Source organism: Cupressus sempervirens, chromosome 3 (assembly GCF_028749045.1).
Source record: "Cupressus sempervirens isolate cs-2001-9-10 chromosome 3, ASM2874904v1, whole genome shotgun sequence".
Classification (NCBI taxonomy): Eukaryota; Viridiplantae; Streptophyta; class Pinopsida; order Cupressales; family Cupressaceae; genus Cupressus; species Cupressus sempervirens.
The window spans coordinates 721,865,790-721,874,115 of NC_143120.1; positions in this window are offsets into that span (position 1 = coordinate 721,865,790).

The window sequence follows — 8,326 nt, forward strand, 5'->3', positions numbered from 1 at the left end:
CTATATAGGCTGAGTCATGAGAGATACTTGTATATAAATATGTATATACCAAGCTCTATAGGACTCAAGCAAGTATTTGGTTGTCAATTATTCTTAATGTAAGCTGAGTTTAATGATTACTAAGAAGTTCAAGCTGGGCATAGTAAAGATTGAGCATAGTAAATATCGTGTGTTATCAGTATACATAGTGAATGTTGAGTACCATAGATAGTAAGTTTCGAGTAACACAGAACGAATATTTAAGTCAGGAATGATACAAACTTTGAGGTAAATCATTTCAAGATGATATGGACAAGATATTTAATACTTTTAGAGGTTGTTACAGAGAGTTTTATGCATGTTATGACATGGATCACAAATCCCTATTTTCTATGATGAACTAATTAGATGAAGAGATAAAATCAAGGAACATCTAGAAAACTCTTTATCAAATATTTAAATAGAGTAGATCTTAATCTAGTTTGATATATAGGACACAGAGAAGTGTATGGAGATGTGAAGGAGTGAACAAGTTATTTGTGTGATCACAAAGCAGATTAAGTGTGATAGTGTAAGATTGCAAAAGAGGAAAAGAGTTTAGAGAAGTGACTTAGTCAAGTAGTGAAGGACAATAAAGATAAATCAGATCATATAGAAGAGAGGAGATCCAAGAATAAATTATTAGAGAAAAATGAGGAACAAATACTGAATCAATTTTAATAGATTGAGTCAAGGATATTCTCTTAGCATAGTGGTCTTAATAGATCTTTGTAAATCTCTTAATTGAGTCCTTACTTTGTTTTAAGTGTAAAATCCTCTAATAGGGTGAGACCTAACACTCTCAAATGCTTTTTAATAGGGCATACCCCTCATAGGGTAGATCATTGGCTATGGTAAAATATTGTAACCCTAACAAGTTAAATTTACTACTACAGTAGTGAAGATTTATGGGTGCCATCCCCACCTTAGTTTTACCTTCACCTTGGAGGATTTCCAGGTAACCAAATCTTTGTGTCATGTAATTATTTTTCATACATGTGATTGATAGACTAGATCTATATGTTATTATAGTTTGATTTTATAAGTTCTACATGCATAGGACATTAGATATGAGATGGTAAGGTGGTGAATGCACTATGAATTATTGAAATGGTTTAAGTGTTACAAATCCTGATTCACCCCCACCCCCACCCCACCCCCTCTTAGTATCTCTATTTTCAATTAAGACTTCCAACTATATATATATATATATATATATATATATATATATATATATATATATATATATATATATATATATATATATATATATATATATATATATATATATATATATATATATATATATATATAGAGAGAGAGAGAGAGAGAGAGAGAGAGAGAGAGAGAGAGAGAGAGATGGTAATCTCTACAATAGGGCACTATGATCAATTCTGGAAGTGATGAACCCTTAGTTCTTAATTCATATTTCTATATTGGCAAGACATTGTTTGGTCCTTAAATGGGTGTGGTGCCTATAGAATGGCTTAAGAATGTAACCTCTTACTTTATGTAACCAACAACTGCATAAGTTATTCTTAATTAATTGTTGGACATTATGTAAATATTTACTTGTACATGATAAAAGTTACCTCTTAGAGCTTTCATGAAATTAGATATGGTATTGATCTATTGCTTCTTAAACTTCTCACAATATTATTGACACCTCTTCAAAACATATAATGGATGGGAACATATGTTAAAATTTACTTGAATGATTGTTGAATGTGACTTGTTCTAGCTCAATTCAAGAATTTGAATTTTTATTTAATGTTGAATGTGACCTTTTTTTAGTTAAGTTCACAAATTTGAAGTGTTATTATTGTTGATTGTAACCTTGTTTCAGTCATGTTCATGAATGAAGTGTTAATTATATTGAATATGAACTGTAGATTTAGAGTTACACTCATGAAATATGGTTTACTTTTTACCAAGTTGGTTGTTCATGCTAAAACTCGATTATTATTGAGTTAGATTTGTGAATTTGGATATTCTTGTCTTGTTTTTGTGTGTACGATGTCCACTACCTCATGGAAGGGTATAATATGGCATAAGGGAGGGTGAGATGGATGCATTATGTTTTTGTTTCTCTAAATTTATCAAGTTCTAAAATGTAGGATTCATTATGCTTTTATCTCTCTTTTTTAGTATCATTGATGAATCTTTATCTTGGCCAAGCCATTTATTCAATGCATTTAAGTATGTTGTTTACTAACATGTAGCATATTTGTGTGACTATGCTTACTTTCATTTTTGCATATGTGTAGATATGCATTAGTTAAAAAAAAATGTACATGTGGCTAGATATGTTACATTTTTTCTTTCACTGAATATGGGTATATATATAGTGTTCTTATTTTTTCCCTACCATATTCTGTAATTAGACTGCTAGGTACATGGATGCATGTAGTATGTTTCATGGTTGCACCAGATCCATATGATTTATCTTGTTCCATGAAGTTAGGCTTCTCCTAGCAAGGTCATGGCATTCTTCATGTCAAGAAGAATCCCATGGGAGTAAACACTCCATGGTTGGTGAGGTAAAACCTCCTAGGCCACACTCCCATCTTAGATAGAAGATGGATGACGTATGATGGCTTTAGAGTCTAAATACATTCTCAGGACACTTGTCAAGTTTCAGAACCTATCATATGGTCTTGTATCTTCATCTTAAATGATGATGTTCAATAACACTCAATTGATGTAATCTTGATTATCAGATAATGTAAACCTAAAAGTTGGGTGTATTAATATTCATGTATATGATGGACATGTGATGTATACACATTGTACTTCAACACCATAGCTCATGTGATGTAATGTTCTTGCTAATATATAATCAACCACCTAGTGTTATGCCAAATTTGTTGATTAACTAATCATATCATTATTTAGTTAATGGACAGTGAATGAGATTTGACTTTTCAACGTTGGTTGTGATTGGTTTCTTTTCTGCATTTTTCATTCTCATGTGATAGTGAATTTTTTTTGTTAGGACATGGTTCTTACATATGGTATTAGAGCAGAGTTTAAACCCTAGGGCCTTGGGCTACTATGATAATGTGTGCAAATGTGTATGGGTGTAGGTGTTTGATCTATCACTATGAACACTATAGCTCTTGGTTCAACACTAGGACATTTAGTTCACCTTGCTAAGTTGTGACCCTAGGTTTCACAATTATAAATCAACTAAGCTTAGTCTATGGGTATAGGTATAGACTCGTGGGTTGTCTATTGTCTTTTTGAGATGTGATTACTTTTGACAAGTTTTGGTTAACAGTTTGTCCTCTAGTTAGATTTGCAATCTCTGAATCTTTTAGTACCCAAGGTGAAGAACAAAAGGATGTCACCAATAATTGGGTCAGTGTATTCTTCTATCATTACCCTTGAATTGACAGGTACAACTCCCTGATTGTGTTTAATTTTCAATGAATATGTTTTTCTTACTGATCATCAAATTATCTTTTATGGTTTTAACCAAATTTCTTGTAGACACAAATAATTTAGGCAAGGATAAAGTGAAAATAATCTACAACGCTCAATAGAATGCTGATTATAGATCATCAGAAAGACTATCTTCTAACTAAACCTATCTATTCTAAGAATGCATAATCTACTAATGAGAATAGGAGCAGAATTATACATGAACAAAAAATGGAATTTCTTATGCTAAAAACTCTAATCATGAAATGGAATCCAAGCAGAAATCACAATTTCATATACAATTGTACTTTCTATCTGAATGAATCTAACTTACAGAATGAATAGGAGAAGAGTTATACATGATGGGTAAATAGAATTACTTTACTGCAACCATAGACGTGAAATGGAATTCAATATGCAATTACAATTTCATGCACAACTATTCTTTCTATCCAAAATGAAAATATGAACTAAATGGAACAACAAACAAGAGAACCCAACCTCTGTAAATGGAATTACTTCTACTATATTATCTAGTTTTCTGACCCTCTATACTGAATTCTTTACAGAATTTATAGATCTTTACAATACCAAGCTTGTAGGAGCCAATGACCTTCCCTCTTCTTTGAATACAAAGAGACACAATACAAAGAAAAAGACTTTTCAAATCTGAGAACTCGAACAGTCACCATGGATGAAGACACTGATTGATTATTGATGATTGGCGATCTATATCACCTTTTATCATTGCATTACCAAATAAGAACTCTTTTCTGATTCCTTGTAACATCTGAATACCATTGCCTGAAAAGAAACATCCATTGAAACACAAGTCTCTACCGGGTTAGGATCTACAACCTACCTAAAATAATGAAACTCTGATAGCAACCCACCCGACTAATCATGAAGGCAAGGAGAGGGGAACCTGACAAAGACTCCCTATCCTAGGGAAGACTTAGACCTAGACACCAGACTGACCAGGCTGACTTGACATGACCATATGACTCCAAAAATGCCAAAAAAATGGGTGACTAAAAGTCAGACAACAACAAGAAAGGATATTATGCTCTTTAAGTATTTTGTGATCTTGGGTTGACCTTGTACTCTTTTAATTATGGTCAAAATGGAACTTTCCTAAAATGATTGGTAAGTTGAGTACCTCCTATGAATGTGATTGTATAAATTATATGCCTATGCACAAAAGGCATATTGTTTCTACTAGAGTTAAAAATGAAGTACTTAGTTTTTGCATAAGTGAGGCAAGGAGGATGAAAATTTCTATTACCCATTGAGGTAGAGGATTGATGGTATGAATGTCTACAAGATTTTAAACTTGGCCTATGATAACAAGTAAATATTTCCTATATTATGAATGGACACATGTTTCATAGGTGGTGCAATTTATGATATTAGATTTATGATATTCTTGGAACAATTTAGCATGATATATGGGAAGAACATCAATTTTTTCTACAAATGTAATGTATGTTGCATTTTACTTTTAGAATGTGTAAGATTATAGAAGGAAAATATGTGATTGTCCAGATGCATTATATATGATGCATGGTGAAGTTTGGTTATGTTCTTAGCGCTCATTGGATGCAAGGTGTCATGACAAATCTACTCCCTCTTGGTGATTAGGGAAAGTCAATGTATTTTATGTGAATTTGTTTTAAAAGATCTTTTAGTTTTTAATGAACTTTAAAGTGATGAAAGGATGGCTTGAAAATTTTATATCTTCCTTGTGATTGCCTAGCCACTTGTTTTTCTTGGTGCTCTATCTTTTGTGACTCTTATTCACATTTATTTTTATTTTTGGTTTTGTTCCTTCTTTTGGGACTTTGAATTGGAATTGTAATTCTTGATTTTAGGATTTCTTTGATTCTTGAGGTGGCTAGGGTGTATGTTTTATGATGCTAGTCTTGTGTTTTGAAGTGATGTCATCTATCATCTTCTATCTGAAACATTGATAGGATTTGTAAGAGAGTACATTGTGAAGAACATGTCATAATTCCTCTTGCATTGAATTTTTATCATTTTTATATGCTTGGTTTGGAAATCTTACCTTTTGGTGTGGGTGCAATCATACTAGCATTATCCACCAGATACCTCCTAATTTATGTATTATTGGGCCTTGTGACTATGGGAATTCTATGCATTAGGTAGGATCCCAAAGAAAGTACCTTTTGTACTATGTGGCCATTGCTAGGTTGGGAATTTTACATGTTAGGTAGGATCCCAAGGAAGTATAAGGCTTCATGGTTGGATAGGAAAGCACCTCAACCATATCTAATGTGATGATTGAATGGTGAGAAGGCTATACATCACAGCTTATGCTTATATGTTGGTTAAGCACACTTATATAAATGAAATTGTTAATGCATATTAACTTATGATGTAACAATAGTTGACTTTAAAAAAAAAATCTTGCAAATTGTGGTGACGAGTTTGGCTTGAGAGTCTAAGTCACAAGAAAGAGAAAAGTGGGTCTACTAATCTTTGCACATGATTGTTGGAAATGAGAATAGAGTAACTGAGAGGGGGAGGGGGGTGAATAAGTTACTACACAACTTTCCACAATCCCTAAGATGTCTGAATATACCCTTGATTTGATTAATATAAAATGCTGAAACTTGATAAAGCGGTAAATGATAAATATTAAGAACTGATATGTTATCATGCACAAAGTAATTCAGCAATTAAGAACACAAGAGACACCGGTTTTAACGTGGAAACCCAATATGGGAAAAACCACCAATGTAACTAGATACTATTTTTCACTCTTCTGAAGTGAGCCTTGTTAGGAGCCAACTCTGTTAAAGGTTACAAAAACACACTGTTAGGTGTGAACCTGTTAAAGGATTTAATCACCTTGTTAGGAGTGGCCTTGCTAGAGGTCTTTAGAACAATTCAACTGAACTGTCACCTTGTTAGAGGATTTATTGAATGGTTGTTAAACCAACTCCGTTAAGAGATTTTGAATTCACTGTTACAATGGTTAGAAAGCAACAATGAAGTGACCTGATATAAAGTACAACTTATCTTTGCTGATTACAGATCTCTGTTATGCTTGGCTGGATCCTCACTAATCAAATGCAACTTTACAGCTCCTTCAAGACATCTGATCCTTCATTAGACTTTTCTCAACATTCGCCTTATCATTTCATACTATAATTCGCATTCATAACTTCTTTTTCACAATCTCACACTTTTAATTCACAACTGGAATGATCATATATACCTTTCAGATTATCTAAGTCGGCTCAAATCACTAACTAAACAAACAATTACAACAGTTGGCTGGAAGTAATTAATTTGCAAATCCCTATACTGGCCGACCCTGCACGGTAAACTTTGTTTAGAAAATAATTCCTGTGTTAACCGACTGAGCTTGGTTAATACAACGAACTTCATGACAATCCTTCAATCGCCGGGAGAACTCGGTAAGTACTGAGTTTCCTGAGATAATCGAGTGAGCTCGGTGTAAACTATCCTTTGGAGACTGAGTGAAGCTCGGTTAATACTGAATTCTTCATGATTTCATTGATGACTGAGTGAGCTCGGTGGAAACTACGCTTTGGAGACTGAGTGAAGCTCAGTTAATACTGACTTCTTCATGATTTCTTTGATGACCGAGTGAGCTCGGTGAACACTGTCTTCTCCATGATTCCTTTAATGATCGAGTGAGCTCATTTGGAACTGTAGATTGCATTGCAGACTATCTGAGCTCGGTGAACTTGAGACTAATGACTGATATGACATTTGTGTGACATCAAGGACAACATTATCCAACAATGATAAGTGAAAATCCCTAGTTGATTTACTTAATTGTACATATCACCTAGCAAATGGTATGGTATTTGTACCTATTGTACTGTCTAACATGTAGGTTGACATTTTATATAATGCTCATTGAGGTACGACATCTGAGCTTATGTTTGATGTAAACTTATGATGAAATAAAGTTTGACTTGTAGGTCAACTTCATGACTATATTCTTTTATGACATGGTCATGTTATGACATGTTGTGCTCGATAGTTTGGTCGATAATCAACATATGAAATAAAATCATTGTTGTATATATCATTTTGACATATAGGTCAAAAACTAGTATTACATAATTAATTAGGAGATATTTAACTACTAGTTGATTTGATTATAAATAGCCAACTTTTGACTTGACTAATATGACATGAATATAGAAATTCTTTTTTTAATCAGAGCTTAATCTAAAGGAAAGTGGATATTGTGACTCCTAATTTATAGGAATTCATTGACATGTTTGACTTAGTCCACTTAGTCATTAAATGTGGACCGACGAATTAGTCAATTTGAGTTGTTTCTTTTGGACTCCTAGTTGAGATGTTATTTAACATAGGCCTGGGCATTATGTATTCGACTTAGACCTTAGGTCAATAGGTGTGATTGGGATATGGTTATATTATCTACTTAGATATAGAAGCTTTGGGTCAATGTTTCTTGATACATTTGACTGTGTGGCTTTTTATCTTTCATCTTCTTATCAAACTGGTAATTATATGTTGTTAATTTTAAACTAAATGATGCATTTTGATGTAAGATGTTGACTTTTACTAGAATTCATACACATAATGATGATTAAATGTTAATGAGTACATTGATGATGTTGTATGTGGATGTCATGATATTTAATGGTGATGAATTGGATGTAACATGATTTCTTTACTCAATTATGTTTCATAAATACTAGCCTAATGTTTTGGTTGCTTACTCAGTGAACAACACATGTTAGATGGTAGATATGGTTGATTATTTTGTTACTCTTGATTAAGGTGTGATTAAAGATGAGTTTAAAGGAAAATGAAGGAAAATGTTGACTATTAATGATTATAATTGAATACTTAT